The 17,500-nt window shown below is 37.0% G+C and overlaps 1 protein-coding gene across 1 annotated transcript in view; it reads left to right on the top strand.

Annotated features, from left to right (window-relative positions):
* Positions 1 to 7,493: 7,493 nt before the first annotated feature.
* Positions 7,494 to 17,500, top strand: part of LOC144959169 (uncharacterized) — a gene marked incomplete in the record, with an annotated part of 81,931 nt that continues 71,924 nt past the window's right edge. Inside the window, 1 exon segment of the mRNA XM_078891703.1 lies at positions 7,494 to 8,221.

Consider the following 17,500-nt stretch of genomic DNA (forward strand, 5'->3'; position numbering starts at 1 on the left):
GTCGTTTTAATTGAAGGTTTGAGTGTTAATAAACATTAACCAATCAGAATAGTTCCTGCCTTTTAGTTTATCTATTCTATAAAAAAAAAACGATTGGAGCCAAAATTGTTCGGTACAGCCAGTGTTAAATTTTGCCAAACATAGAATTACTAGAAAATCTAAAAATTAAAAAAACAAACATACAAACAAACAAAACGACACCAACAAAAACACCCCAACAAACTTAATACAAACGGATTGATTTATCTACGAGTGACTCGCGAGCCTGTTCTAAATTAATGGTAATTTTATCACCCGTTGCTCAATGATTATTTAGAAAATCTGCTAGGCATAATGATCGGTCTTTTGGCGGAGGGAATGAGTTGACAGATTGACTTTTATCTGCAGATGTAGCATTATATGTACATATTCGTTTAGCTTAATCGACATTATTTCAGGTTTGTAAAACATTTCCTCGCGGTTTTGATAATTTATGGAGTAAATCAATATGGTTGAATTCGTTTTGTTATCTATTCAATCGAAGAATACGTTTTGTCAGCAGAAAAGAACCGCATATGATTTATGTCTTGATTGGCTCATTTCATTTTATCTGTCCAGTGGGAAGAAGAATTTTATCAACATACTTTCATTTCTCTCAAGAACAAAACAAAAACTTGAGCTTTTATAATCGCGCAATGTCCACTAAACTCAAAAGCGCTTTACAAAGGTCCTTGACCAACAGCAACACATAACATGCAGAACGAGACACGACGTCTGTTAGGCGATATTGTATTTTTTCCCCGACAGAGACAACGCTGATAACAACCAGGTACCATTTTACACCTGAATACGATGAGAGAATAATATGAGTAAAGAGCCTTTTCCAAGGACTCAACTATGCGCCGAGCGAGGCTCGAATCCGAAATCGAATGTCATACCACAAGAGACCACATCGCCGCACTGACTACTAACGACAATATTTGGCACTCATTTGACCTTTGGTGTTCAGTTTATTTTAGATTTAGAAATTGTGCTACAAATGTACACTCCATTAATTGATAGTAAGCACATTGAAATTCTGAATGAAGAATGAAAATTTACTCTTTCCGGCGAAATTGCCGGCTTTTTACTTGTATTGTAATCTTAAACGTGTTTTGTCGATGTCGGACAGTAGTGAGTGTTGTTTGCCCAATCTTGAGTTTGACCTGACGCCTACACTGTGCTCTGACTGATCGTGTCATTGTGTGACCAAACTCATCGTTTTAACAACGCCCAAGATGAATGTCTGATAATAAATTGTCAGGTCATTGTGTGTGTGTGTGTGTGTGTGTGTGTGTGTGTGTCTCCTATATATATATAAATATATATATATATATATATATATATATATATTATATGTGTGTGTGTTGGTCCATTTATCCTCTATAATAAAATCATGAGAAATATGTAGGCCAATGTGTTGTCCCTTTTTTTTAATCTATCGCTTTTCCCCTATGTAAATCTAATAACGTGTGTCCGAGGATATCTAGGTCACGTATTGTTGTGTCAAGATGGGCAAAAATAAACACACATCTACACAAAAACATACGCATACACATATACATTCTCTCTCTCACTCTCTCTCTCTTTCTCTCTCTCTCTCTCTCTCTCTCTCTCTCTCTCACACACACACACACACATACATACATACATTCAAGACTTCTCTCGCAACAATTTAAACACACTTGAGCTGTTGTAACGGACACGGAAAGCGTTATAGATGATTGTCAGCATCGAGTCCACCCCGTCATATTATTACCGTTTTGAGACGGAATGCCATCTTTATGTTTAGACAACACCACGGGACGACAGACACAGACAAAGGTTATTGTAACCGACCAGGGATGTCGAGTCATAGAAGATGAAATGTCACGAGAAGCCATCGTTATTCAGTACAAGATTATTGTGCGAAATACTAACTAAACTAAATGGCATTTTTACATTTTGGCCATAAAACTTTCACTTCCTCTTCCAATCGATTAGCCAGATTAACAGCCGTACTCTGGAAAGCCTTGTATGTATTTAAAAATTTGGTCAGAAAACTCTACCTTCAAATAATATTGATTTAATTTAAATTACCCTCATCTCGGCAATAAACTCACAAACCTGAGACCTTTGCAAATACGTATATTTCCAGAGGACTGTATTTAAGTGGTTAAAACGGCGCCAAATTTGTTAAAACATTATAACCTCGAGAATTTGAAGAATTTTGGGTTTGAGGGATTTGAAGACTCGGTTTTAAGAATTTCTGTCATATTGGGTGCCGTTCTTATTTATATCTATCGATTATACAAAGTACATTGTTTTTCTGGCCAAAATGTGAAAATGGTTTTTGTCAGTGTCAAATATATGTCTGTACACGGAATACGTTTTAAGATATCAAAGGTCAACTTTGGCGTCAGACAGCGTATTTACTGCATGATCTGCCATCGTTGTAATTCTCGGCCGTCAATGCACATTTACGACTGCTGATTTTGAAACTGTCAGAAAGCTACCGCGAATCCTCCTCCTCCCCCCCCCCCCCCCCCCCCCCCCCCTCAAAAAAAAAAAAAAATAAAAACAAAAAAAATTGAACTAGAATTTTGACAGTCACAGTGCATTGATTTTTAATTTGGAGTTTGAGATGGGATTATTTTTTCTTTTTCGTTTTTAGTCCATAATCTTGCCACCCTTTAGAATACACTTGACTGTCAGTCATTTCCGATGGCCCTCCAGTTTTTGATCATGAACCAGTTAGCTGTCGCATTCGAAAAAAAACCCAACCAAACAAAAAAAAAAAAAAGAACAACAAAACAACAATTATCCAGAAAACTCGTACTTCAAATTATATCGATTGATTTAAATGACCCTCGTCTTGGCAAAAACATAAATTTCAACAAATAATTTTGATTTTTTGTGAAATTTCAGACTTGCATAATTTATAGTCATGCGGCTACTTGCTTCTAAATTTTCCGTTTTGATGTCCTCCTCGCGCATACATACTTGTGAAACGGTGTCTTCGGCGGACAGGCGTGTGTTAAAGAAGGCCTCGGTTCATAGTTATTCTAATCACGTGTCTTCCAGCTGAAATAATTGGCCTTCCAGATCACGAGCATTATTTGTATTTTTTTTTTTTTTTTGGACACAGGCAGTCAATAAACAACACACCGTTACAGAGCGTTACAGTGAGATTCCATGAAGGCACTGTGTCAAAACATAATGATAAACATATTCACAGAAACTAGAAGGTCAGTTAATTCCGTCCTATAGGACGTGAACAAATTGTTATGGGCTCATTGTTGTAATGGGAATTATTTAAACAAGGTTGCCAATTTTCCGTATATTTTACGGAAATTCAGTATGTTATAAACCCTCAGTACATTTTCCAATCACCCGCTAAACGGAAAAAAGTAAACCTACATTTATTGTTATTTCACTGGAGTTCAGCACTCAGAAAGGGGGTCGGTCTATGTGTTTACGTAAAATTTCAGTAAATTTTTGCCTCCCGAATTAGCATCCCTGTTTAAATCGAGCCCATAATTGCTTTCGTAGCTGTAAGATTATGCACACCCAGGTCCTATCCGTAGCTGTCTTCATTCCATGCATACCATCCAAACATCCAGGCCTCCACATTCTAAACAGCTCCCACTACCACGAGAGTGATTTTACGTGAAGAAAAATGTTTAAAAATCAATTAATTGCCTATTCATTAATTCATTGGGATACCGAATGCATTCAACCAAATATTATTAGTAACACAGGCCTCCCGTTGTTCCTCCTTTACGTTGACATACTTATCCGAACCAGCGATCAGCTGAGCTCTAGCCCTTCGGTCCTGTGCTTAGCCACCGTATACTCTTTAGTTTGTTATGGCCTTGTTTGATTGCAGCTGTTTGGATGGGACGCTAGTCGAAATATTTCATGTCAGAGCCAACACAGACCCAACTTCCCAAATCACTTAAGGCAGGCAGATGGGTCAGAAACAAATCTTGACGAGAGACAGGATCGAAATCGGTCCCTTTGTTTATGAGACAATTCCTCTACCAGTTGACGTAATGAATCCAAGAAGTTGAGTGTAAGGTCGTAGTCATCGTGGAGTTTGCGCTTGGCTAAGTAGTTCACAACATTGCCATCCGGAAGTATAACAGACCAACACACAAAACTCTGTGTAACCATGAACTTTGGTTAATACAGTTTAGTGAGAGTTACTTATAACCGCGGATGGCAAAAAACAATAACAAAAATCTGAGTGACGTCAAATTCTATCTATAGCCCGACACTAGAGCCCTAAAGGACTTATAGTTTGACGTCATTTTTTAGTTTTGTGCAGCGTCTAGTTAGTAGAGCTGAAGGAAACAAGGGATTTCATTGGTTGAACTATTGAATACAACTCTCGATTTAGGTACATACTGTGTCTTCTATCCCCTTATATCTGTTTTCCAACATGCTTTCTGTCTTTGTCTTGGTATGAGATTACTTGGCTTTGCCCTGGCCCTGGTCGGAGTCCTGGCTGGGAGGGAAACAGTCAAATGCATAGTTATTGTTTTGAGAGATGATATTTTTTCCTTTTAAATCATCTCTCTGTTATGTATTATTATATTTGTTATTTTGAATGTATAATGTAAGCATTTGAGTGTATTCCTCTTTTGTTGGATTTTGTGCTTGTGTCCGGATGAGACTTATAGGTGATCTCAAACTAAGTACATTGGTGGTATGCTCTTGGAATCTACATCTGATCCCTGTTCCCAGTTCCCCTATCTTACTCTTTCTTGGGTGCTTAAATTGTAATTCTATAATTTTTTACTGTCCCATTTTCTTCCTTTTTACTGGAGCTGATATAACCTCAATGTGTTGCAAGCGCCGTAAAACCCTTAAAAACAAAAACATTGGTCAGTGTCCGGCTTTTAGTTAACAATGGCTACGGTAAGATCCAGTTTAAAAAGCTTCGCTACTCAGCCCTTTGTTATTGTTTTTAGATTGATTGGATTATTTGTTCTCACCGAATTAACCAGTAGATTTTTGACCAATTACATAAAAACGCTCGGACAAATTTATAGAGCTGGCAATAGAATTATGAAGGAAGTTGACATCACTCGGCTCTTTGGAATTGCTTTTCGATCACTGGGTGTGTGATTGGTTCTCACTCGATTTGTTCAATCAGATGATAAACGATAACGTTTACGCATAGTTTTCTGTGATGGTACGATTGATCAGGCGTGTAGAACAAGTGAGCATTATATATACATTATACACATACCATCGATGGTTATGCGTGTAGTTTCTTTTGTTCAGCACAAACTGCCATTGTTTTCATTCGGACGACTGTCCGAGGGGCGTGGTTATGCCCCCTTCCACTAGGTGTCCATTCTCTGAATCCGATGAATGCGACACATAATTTTATGTCGTGGTACGTTTCATCTGGCGGACAGATGCTGACAGTATTAAAAAAAAAACTAAAACGCATACCACAGCAATATACGGAAACAATTTTAAAAATGTTCAAAATGTGTCCCTTCACTATAAATTTTACCTTAGTTTTATTATTAACCAAATTACTTCCGTGCCCCGGAATAACGTGTATATTCAAAAATTTGGCCAGAAAACTCGTCCTTCAAATATCGATAGGTTTAAATTTAAATGACCCCCATCTTCCCAAAGACTCTGAAACCTGGGGCATCGCCGAAATTTCTGGCCAAATTTTTAAATACACGAGTTTTTCAAGAGTACGGATAGTGAACTTGCCAATGATATTAACCCTTTCTCCATCATTATAAAGAGCACATGTTGTGGTTTCTGTACAGTTTAACTACCACTACCGGTGAAATAAAAGCCAGTGTAACGGAAGAAAAAAAAATCTCCATAAACCATAATACATTGGCAAAACGCTTTTTCCATATTTTTGCCAGAAGACTTTAAAAAACAAAACAAACTTCATTTTAAATCGAATTGGATGCTATGCGTTAAAGTAAAAGACAAACCAGATCAACCATACCAACATACAAATCAATGTGTAACCTTTTGCGCGTATAGATAGAACGAAGTTGACGCCACTCAGGTCTTTGTTATTGATTTTTGCGTTTATGAGTAATTCTCACTAAACCGTATTAACCAGACTTTTAGGTTACACAGAGTATTGTGTGTTGGTTCGTTATCCGGCTGGCGAATGTTGTGAGCGTTCTAACTAAATGAATATCATCAATACAAGACTAGACCACGGATTGACGGTTCGCCCGTTACAAAGCATTAACCAATCAGAATATTTCCTGCCATTTGCCCCGTTATTTCCGGTATGAAAAGGCCTGAGATACCCTTAGTACATGTCAAACACACAATTATGTCAGACCCAGTTAGTGAGTATTTCTCACAATATTTGGACACACTGATAGAGGAATTGCATCGCAAATTCTGACCACACAATCCATTTTTTTTTGTCAATCATCAGTGTTAAAATTGATGCTCAGGATCTATAGATAGAATGCGCTTGGCCAAGGAGTTCACAACATTGCCATCCGGAAGTATAACGGACCAACACACAAACTCTGTGTAACCATGAACTTTTATAGTCTGGTTAATACAGTTTAGTGAGAACAACTCACAAACGCGGATGGCAAAAACAATAACAAAGGCCTGAGTGACGTCATCTGCATACTATCTATTGGCTGTTTACTCCGGGTGATAGGCAAGCACTTTAGGTGGCTATGGATCTTCGGTTCACGGTCAGCGGTTGATTTCAGGGCCAAAATATACTTTATTTTAACATTTTCGAGTCAGAAATAAAAAAACAACTTAAATGTTTATTCGACTAGTTTCAATAAAATATAATTTGTAATGTAGCCGTACAGACAGGCGCCATGTCTCGTTCTATCTATGGTAATTATCCTTAAGTATTGCGGTTGACTTCTTAAATCTCTCGACGAAGGAGGCTTATACGGTCTGTTATATCGGACAATTTCCACTACCTAGACGTGCAGAAAACGCTTTGCAAGGGGTCCCTAGCCAACAGCAACATTTACCATGTAGGACGAGACATGACGCATGAAGAAGAACCGTGATTCATAAAATCAATGTTTCGATGTTTTTCATCTAAAATTTTTGGGAATGATTGGTTGACTTCTCTCCTTACCAGCTATTTTCGGGCGCTTAAATGACCTAAATAGTGATGAAAGCGCCGTTAAACACCTAATTACGAAAAAAAAAAAATTACCAGCTATTTTCAGAATTCTACCCGAAACTTCATACTCATCCAACACAAAAGTAGGTTTTTTCAAACAGAATAGTAACGATTATTATATTCTATTTTTTGTTCAGAAAAATTAGCTCTGCAACAGTGTCGAGTTTTTATAGCTATAACTAGAACAAAATCAAATCAGAATAAGAAAAAAAAAAATATTGGCTGCATCATAACAAATGTGGTGATTTTTCTATGGGTGTTAAGGGGAGGGGAAAAGCTTCTGTGAAAAGCAGTTTTTAATTTTATTTTCGTTTCTCTTCATCCAGATTCCATGTCAACAGTGTGGACGTTTTCCATCTCCAAATAAGGGCATGTGCTTGACACATCGCGATGGATCGTCATCAGCATTATTCACTGTGCTTTTATCTGTAAAGGCGTGTTTTAACTATGGCGCGCAAACTGCATTTTTACCCATCATTCCATCGATCATCGATTATACACATGAATACATTCGTCATCACCATGGTGGAGCCTTTAGAATGACACCGGTTGAGCGCCATTGGCCCAACGTTTTATTAATGACGTCATTATTGTATCGTTGCCTTTTATGATATTTACCTACAGAAGAGTCTTTTTGCTCAAAGAGAGGAGATTTTTAAAATTTTATAATTTTACTTAATTGATTTTAAGACTGTTTTTATAGATAAAAGTAATATGGAGGAGGACGAGAGGAAGAGGGACCAATCAAATGTCTCGAAGACTCCAAAGCAAAATGGCCACCACGTCGAACCCTCACACCAGGAAGAACAGGGGAAACAACAGCGAGAGGGCGGCGAGGGAGCGAATCCGGCGGCAAGCCCAGAATCGGACTCCTCAGGGACGAAGAAGAGTTTCCAAAAGGGTGGGGTGCTGCTTCTGCTGGCGGAGGTCTGGCTAACTTGGCCCGTCAACTGACCTTGAAAAAGTCCAAAGGAAAGGAGGAGACAACCGTGGATGACAAGGGAGGCAGTAATGGAGCCGTGGCTCACGATGATCTCCCGTTGGGAAGTGAAGGTCAGTGCACTTCTTTTTTAAAAAATTTTTTTTTTTTGGTGGGATTATTTCAATTGTATTGACGCTTTTCATTTAAGTAACATACTCACCAGTTCTGACCTCCAGACCAATCGAATCACCGCACAAAACTATGTTTCCTTAAACGTATATTATAGTCTGACTGTTTAAGGGACTTATGTGAGAACTGATCACCCTATGACGTCGGATTCTCGATCTCATTCATTGTCAATGAAGTTTCTTTATCAGAACATAAACGTTAAAGGTTACATGTAATTTTGTTTGTCGGTAACGATGATATGGCGGGCATAACCGGTGGAGATTTTACCTAAACGCATTACATCAATAAGCTCCTTGATATGTGTTTGTGTGTGTGTGTGTGTGTGCATGTTATTTATTATTTTTTTTTTGTTTGTTTTTGCCACACATTTAACGACATCTTAAAAACAAAATAAGTCCTAACATAAACAATATTACTTCGCGAGGTCCCAGGATTGAGAGTTTTTTTTGCCGAGACGATCGATAATATTTGAAGGACGAGTTTTCTGGCCAAATTTTTAAATACGTGTCTTTCCACCGGTGTACTGCAGTTCAGCACTGGTGACCTTATTCAAATAGTAGTATGTTGTCGCCTTTTACCACCAGACCCTAAAAGCAGCCCATTGTCCGCTAAGCTCAGCTGTCATTTCAATCATAACGATATTACGTATGCGATCTCGAAATATTCTCGTTATGCCAACCAACCACGGGCGTTTACATTGATAAAGGGTTCCAGCCACTTATAAGTTACAAGAGTCATAAATCTTATACCAAGTCGACAAATTAATTACAGTCCACGCCCAATACCGTGGTATACCCTCCGTTACCTAATGACTATTATCACTCATTTCGTGTTATGATTAATATTACCATGTACTTATTATAATCACATTTATGGAATTTGATTTACAATTTACAGTGTTGCTGACAACACCGTCACCGCCTAAATATAAATATTGTGAATAAATATTGAGCTTTTATATAGCGCAGTATCCACTAAATGTGTTCAAAGCGCTTTACAAGGGGTCCCTGACCAAAAGCAACACGTAACATAATATAGAACGAAACATGACGCCTATTAGGCGATATTTCAATATTTTTTTTACCTTCAAGAGTCATAAATCTTATGCTAAGTCGACACATTAATTGCAGTCCACGCCCCGCCCTACCCCGTTGTATACACTCGTGACCTAATGACTATTATCACTCATTTCATTTTATGATTAATATTACTTATTATAACCACATAATTTATGTAATTTGATTTAGAGTGTTACTGACAGCAGTCACCGCCTAAGTGTGTATGTTACTCAAGTCTTAGTCGTATTCTTAAAACCGTTGTTCTTACATACATACAAGGATTGTATTGAGTGGTTGATCAGTTATCTTATTCCTTTCCATAACCACGTCCCCCCCCCCCCCCCCACCCATCCTCCCTACTTCTTATATATCTCCTCTTCCTCTTCTTACTCTTTCAACTCCCTCCTCCTACTCTTGCAATGTACTTCCCTTCTTATCTCCCCCTTTAACTCACTCAATCCTAGAGATTTTTGTTTCTTTTCAAAATTGGGAAAAAATGTATGAAAAATGAGTATAGATATTCTTATTCAACTATCATTAACATGCAAAAATTGTAAACATTAGCTTTGATACTACGACTATAATTTGTCTCAGAAAAATGTCATAAATAATCATGGGACAGGACAGACATACCAGAGGTAAAAGGAACACGGGTAAAATACGGATATAATCGGTGTTAGGCAACGATTTCTAAGGTGTTAGGGTTGAGTGAGAACCTGCTCCTCGTCTTTATCCTTTAAATGTTTCTTCATCCATCACTAGCCAGCAGCCCCTTCAACCTGCTTCTCATTCTCACCCTCTAAAACACAATTTCTTCATCTATCACTACTGGCAACGAATGCTGTCTGCCACTTAAATTCTAGTTCAATCATCTAAACCAGTATAGATTCTCTTATCCAAGGAGACAAACATTGACTTTTAACGGCGACCGTAATATAACGATATTAATCCCCTTACTTTCTGATTAATTCTTAACAAGGAGAATAGACTAATATTATTGTTCTTAACTCGCTCAATCCTAGAGATTTGTATGGAAAAAATGTATTAAAAATGAGCATGTCCATATATATAGCTTTATATCACTTTATATCAACTATCACTGCCTAAGGTGTAAAAACTAAAAACATTAGCTTTGGTACTAAGCCTATGATTCGTCTCAGAAAAATGTAATAAATAGGCATGGGTTAAAATTAAAAATAACCCGGGTAATCTACGGATATAATCGGTGTCAGGGTTGGGTGAGTTAATAATACTCTCAAAGCAGGAAGTGGAAGGTCTAGATATCTGCCAGTTATTCTCGTTTCTCGGCGGGGACACGTGAGTTCGAATGTCCATGACAACCAATAGCGTTTCTCAATTTTTAAGACATTTGGTTCTTGCTTTGAAAATATAAAAATGATAGATAAGGGAGAAATGACTGGTGGAAGATAAAGAATTTGAAAACGTGTCCCCCTGAAACAGTGCCAGACAAAGCAAAAGAAAAAAAAAACAACAAAAAAAAAACTACCCAAAAAAAAAAAAACACCAAAAAAAAAAACCCCCAAAAAACACCAAAACAAAAAAAAAAAAAAAAAAAAAACAAAAAAAAAAAAAAAACAAAAAAAAAAAAAACAAAAAAACCCACCCAAAAAAAAAAATCGTCCCTTAAAAGATCAGCCTGCCTCGACTGGAGATGGAACCTCAGACCTCCTGATTATTGGTGAGACGTGCGGCCATTGCACCACAGAGGTTATCTGATAGTTGGGACGATTTGTTAATTTATACGAGTAAGTCTTTCCGCCCCGAACCTTTTCTTGTATTAAAAAAAAAAATGGCTCTTGCAGGCACTGTTTCATACACACCTTTTCTGGTTCTTTGACTTTTGCGATGCCTTCTGTTGTTCCCCTATAGAAAGAACGAAGTTGACGTCACTTAGGTCTTTGTTATTGTTTTTTTTTTTTGTCATCCGCGTTTATGAGTAATTCTCACCTACCTGTATTTATCCAGACTATAAAAATTCATGGTTACACATAGTTTTGTGTGTTGGTCCGTTATACGAGTACTTCCGGATGGCAATGTTGTAAGCTTCTTAGCCAAGCGCATACTATTTATATCTTTTCCAACCTCCAATTTCTTTTTGTCGTTATTTTTTTTTAGCAGACCCCGGCTCGAATTCTTCCCCGAAGGGAAACTGTCAAATGCATGTGACATGTTATGAAAAGCTTTTTTTTCACTTACATATTACCACTTGCCTCCCCCCCCCCCCCCCTCCCCCCACCCCCTCCCCCCACCCCCTCGCCTTTTCCTCCGTCTATACTAAATTGGAAGAGAGAATTACCTTCGAATGATCCGTTTTGGAATCCATAAATGTGTCAAGCTTTGTCACCACCGCCCACCCCCCTCATTTCTTTTTTATTCCCCAAATGTTGGAAAATATACTCGGCTGTGCGTTTAGGATAATTACTCACTTGCTCTGCCCGCCAGATCTACTAGCTCTTTCCGCTCTATGAATCGCAACAACGCATAAAACTATGGGTAATCTTAAACGTACATAGTCTGGTAGAGGGATTTTTTTTTTAGAGAGAGAGCTAATCACCACACTGGTAGTCTTAAGAGCCGAATGACACCACATTCATTCATCTTATTATATAAACCAGCAATCTTCACAAAAGGGCAACACTCAAAATATTTGATGTTCATTTGAAGCTAAATTAGATACAAACAAACAAACAAACAAACAAACAAACAAACCAAACAACGACAGCATCAAAAACAACCAACCAAAACAACAGCAACGAAAACAACCAACCAAAACAACAACAGCAACAAAAACAAGCAAAACAAGACCAACAATAAGCAGTCAAACAAACCCACAAGAGATCAAGTGAGATTAATAGTTAAGTTAATATATATATAATTACAGATGGATTGAGGAGGTTTAGTGGTAGATAGATAATAGTGGGAGAGAGAGAGGGTGGGAGAGAGAGAGAGAGAGAGAGAGAGAGAGAGAGAGAGAGAGAGAGAGAGAGATGGAGGGGGGGGGGGCATCAATACTAGCGTTTTTACCGATGTCGTGTGGGTATAATAATAATAATACTAATAATAATACGAACATTTTAACTGCCTATGCTTAACTAATACCCCGTAGCGCCTTTGATCTATGGGGAAGGTTATGGGACGAAGCTTATGTCAGTATAATAATGTGTGGGTGTCAGTGATAGAGAGGGATTTAGTCTAGTCCTAGAGTTGTACATAGTGCTGAGAGACGGGGAGAAAGGTAGAGAGAGAGAGAGAGTTGAGGGATTTGCGGTGGCGTTGGGAATAGGTTTGTAAACTACCGCTCTGAGATTTTTTTTTTTTTGTCAAGAGTCGGAATTCTCTAAAGGCCGCAGTGAAATGGATTTTGGGATCAGTGGCGGCTAATCGTGGTTGGTGCTGGGCGTGATCTGGGAATAGATTTGGGGACGATAGAATAAAAAAGAGATAGTATAGAAGTTAATAATTAATAATAATTCTAGTAACTTACCCGGAAGTGGATGGATGGAGTGAAAGTGTTTCATATATCGCTGGATGGATTAACATTTTTTATATGTTGGCGAATCGTGATTTTGTTGAGTTCTTCATTTTAAATAATATTTATATATCATTTTCCGCGTTTAGTTATTTGCAAATATATGTTAATATAATAATATGTGTACGTAATGTTGCTATTGTTGATTTCTTCTTTATAAACTATATTACACTATACGCGCACGGTACCTATATACACAGATATTATGTAAAATATGTGCACGTAATTCATTATTTATGTTATTATTTATTTATTGATATACTATTATTATTATTATTATTATTATTATTATTATTATTATTATTATTATTATTATTATTATTATCATCATCATCATCATCATGATCATCATCATCATCATGATCATGATCATCATCATCATCATCATCATCATCATCATCATCATCATCATCATCATCATCATCATCATCATCATCATCATCATCATCATCATCATTATTATTATTATTATTATTATTATTATTATTATTATTATTATTATTATTATTATTATTATTATTATTATTATTATTATTATTATTATTATTATTAATTAATTAATTTATTTATTTATTTATTTCTTGTTTATTTACATCTTATTTATTTATTGATTGATTGATTGATCGATTGATGGATTTATTTATTTATTTATACACGGAAATGGATTTTACCACACTGATATTGTTTGACCAAATTATATCCCTTCTATAATAGGTGTGTATGATTCAGTGTTAGGAAAAGTTGATTTTTATTTTCTAGAACAATCCAGAGGAATGTAAAAGACTGAATTCGTGTCTAAACTAATTCTTCATAATTCATAACAATATTATCATGGTGCTGTTTTGATATACTGGGATTTCTCGTGTATAGCTGCTGAAAAGAAAAACCGAGATCCTGGTAAGGAATAGCCTCATAAGGTTTGGCTGTTTCCAGCGTAATTAAATTTGTGAAATGTCCATGTATTGGTTTATTTACTTTTTCTTCCGAATAGGGTGGTTGTTCATTTAATAAATAAACAAAACAAGTAAATAAACTTAAAAAAAAAAAGTACCATCATCGTCGTCGTCTTCATGTCATTATTCCATTGTTTATTGAAAAAAACCCTGTATTATCGCCTAACTGGCGTCACGTCTCGTACTACATGTTACGCGTTGCTGTTAGTCAGGGCGGGACCCTCTGTAAAGCGCGTTGAGCACGTTTAGTGGATATTGCGCTATACATAAAAGCTCAAGTTAGAAATAAAGAATTATTCGCACACAATCCCCCCCCCCCCCCCCCCAAAAAAAAAGAAAGACAACAACAACAACAACAACAAAAAACGCCCCCCCCCCCCCCCCACACACACACACACACTACACACTAAAAAAACCCGCTAATATCTCATTTTGGAGCATGCATTTTTGCCTCGTATCGATAAAATTCAGGAGATCCCCAACTTGTCAAACGAAATATAGTAGTTTGAAATTATTTGATAAGCTGGTGTCATAAACTCTAATATATCGTTATGTATTATGAACGAGCATATTTTCAGCCAAAATGAAATGTAAAAGTGCGTTTTGTCCCACCACGCGTCCTTATCCGTTACTTTATTCTATTCCACACACTGTTTGAACTTCACACATTATGTTTGCTTCTCGTTTGTTCGTGTTACGCTTAGATTTATTTCAAATGCATTTTATTTTCAGGAATTTCATTGTGCGTTGAGTTTAGATGAGAATTTTATCGTTCAATATTATATTGTATTATATTACCTGGCACTACGTGACGCGTATTCAATATCTCAACAGCAGACGTGGTATTCTTGTGCAATCCTGCCAACTTGGAAATTTCAAACATTCGTATTTTTTAGGAATTAGTTATTGTAGTCGCTATGATTAACCATAAATATCAACAATTTATACTCAGAAGGATTGACTAACACTTGAAAATCTTTTAAAATTATGAAGTCAGGGGGATCCACTTTCGTTTTCAATAAGATATTATGGCTTAAAGATGCTCAAAAGCTCTGAAATTGGATTCAAATATTCGTAATTCTACGAATATTTCGTTATATAGTAGGCAGGTCTGCCTGTCTTTATGATAAAATGGATAAAATGTGTGAATGAAATCGTGCCAATGCCAGATAGAGAAGTGGATGAGTATGGAATAAAAATCGTTCCACTCATTTTACACTAGAGCATGCGTCCAAATTTCATTTTTAAAAAAATAGTAAATCGATGCAAATCCTAAAATATATTTTTTTCTTGTTTGTATCCCCCCCCCCCCCCCCCTTAGATTGGAGTTGAAGGAATATTAAAACCATTTTTTTGGAATATAAATATAATAGGTAAATCTAGCTGGGGTTTCCTGACCTTCCATAGTGGACAGGGAGGCACTTACTGTGTCTTCTATTCCCCTTGAAGCTGCTTTCCAACATGCTTTTTGTCTTTGTTTTGGAGCCCCGCTTCAGGCACTTTCATTTTTTTTTCCATGGGCAGGATTATTAACCCCCAATTTGCTCACTTAGACAAGACGGGTCCTGTTGACATCAGACATCTTGGTTGATGAATTATCTATATTCCTCCCTAGAATGCCTAGGCGACGATATCTTATGATATCGTGGCGAAAGGGCTTATTTTATTTTCTTCTAACTTTAAATTTGACATCTCAGCATCTGATTCAGCCCGACATATTATTACCGTTTTGAAACGGTGGGTCACATATACCGTTAAATTTAGTTAGTAGCCATAATGGAAGGAACGAAATTGACGCCACACCGCTCTTTAGCTCTTTGTTATTGTATTTAGCCAGCCATTGTTATGAGTACCTACTTCTCACGAAATTATATCCACGTTCAAGGTTACACATAGTTTTGTGTGTCCGTACGTTATATCCCGGCTGGCGAATGTTGTGAGCACTTAACTAAACGCACTGGCAACAAATCAATATGCCCCCTCATTCTCAGGCGATGCACACACAGAGAGAGAGAGAGAGAGAGAGAGAGAGAGAGAGAGAGAGAGAGAGAGAGAGAGAGAGAGAGAGAGAGAGAGAGAGAGAGAGAGAGAGAGAGAGAGAGAGACAGAGAGAGAGAGAGAGAGAGATAGAGCCACGAGTCGGGTTGTTTAGAGACTGACTGACAAGGACTTAATTGACCGGAACAATATCTTAAATTGACCGATTACAGACGGTGTGAAGATCTCGTTTCTACTATATTAACCGCTGGATTAGGAAGGCAATCAGCCGTTCAGTCAGGAATCGGATGTGACGTGTGTGTGTGTGTGTGTGTGTGTGTGTGTGTGTGTATGTGTGTATGTGAGTGCGTGTGTGTGTGCGTGTTAACGTGTGTGTTGTGTTTCCGCGTTCGTCGGATATTAATAAATTTTTGCAGCTCTAACAGTGAAAGTCCTGTGTGTCCATTAATACGCCGTCCCGCCAATGTGTTCTTACCAACTATAGGAAAATCCTCATGTTCGTTACGATACAACCATTTTTTCTTATTCAAATTTCTTTTGTACATCATAAAATTTAAAGAAAATGAACAGTGTGTTGTAGAGCATGTTTTGCTCAAGAAATTAGACCCTATGTCTCGCAAGAACTTTACTGCTATTGTGTTTGAGTGATAAAAAATATATATTTTTTGGTGTAAGTTGGGTGTGAAGTTTTGGGGAAAATCCAGAAACTGTCTGGTAAGGAGAGAGTTAATCAGTTAACTGCCATACGCTGCTAAAAAAAACACATAGACGTCTATTTAAAAATTTGGTATGAAAACTCGTCCTTCAAATTATACAGATAGATTAAGATGACCCGTATCCCGGCAAAAACCTCAAACCTGGGATTTAAGGAGGACTTCTTCGCGGAAGTCCTAGGTTTGTGAGTTTTTGCCAAGATGAGGGTCATTTAAATCGACCGATATTGGAAGGGCGAGTTTTCTGGCTGATTTTTTTTTTTTTAAATACGTATTTTTGCGCTAGATACTTTGTTAATGAGATAACTTATTTGTTAACAGCAGCACCGATTATATATCGAACTCCTGTGTGTATGACTGGCTACAAGTAGTCCTTCGGGGTCATAATTTAAAAAAATGTTATTCATAAAAATATTGCGTTAAATGGACAAAAGCAAGGAAACGTTAGCATTTTTACAGTCCTGAAAGAAGCTAGATGTATACTTTTTTTTTATTATTTTGTTTCGTGGTGCCACTGGATTTTAATAAATTATGGTTCACTATTTCTTTAATAGCTAAAAAATACTCCTGTTTTTATTTGGGGCGTGTTTCATTATTCTAGTTTGAAGTAGCCACATATTATATCCTCAGTCAAAATCGATTGGCAAAAGAACAACAACAAAACAAACACAAACAAAAAACCCAGAAAAACCAACCTTCCCCTAAAAAAATCAAAACAAACAACAAAATAATTATACCCCCTCCCCCCTCCCCAAACAACAACTAGAACAACAAGAACAACAACAAAAAAAACAACCTCCCCCAAAAACAAAACAAAAAAGAATTAAAAAGAAAAGAAAGAAGAAAAACGACAAACAAATCAAAAAGACCTTGCAAAATTTGAGGATTCCTTAAAATTGGTAATTTTGGCAAATATATTATAGGAGACCGCCCTACTTATTTTCAGGTT

This window comes from Berghia stephanieae, chromosome 13 (assembly GCF_034508935.2).
Source record: "Berghia stephanieae isolate SIO BIC M18660-M18661 chromosome 13, UCSD_Bste_1.3, whole genome shotgun sequence".
NCBI lineage: Eukaryota > Metazoa > Mollusca > Gastropoda > Nudibranchia > Aeolidiidae > Berghia > Berghia stephanieae.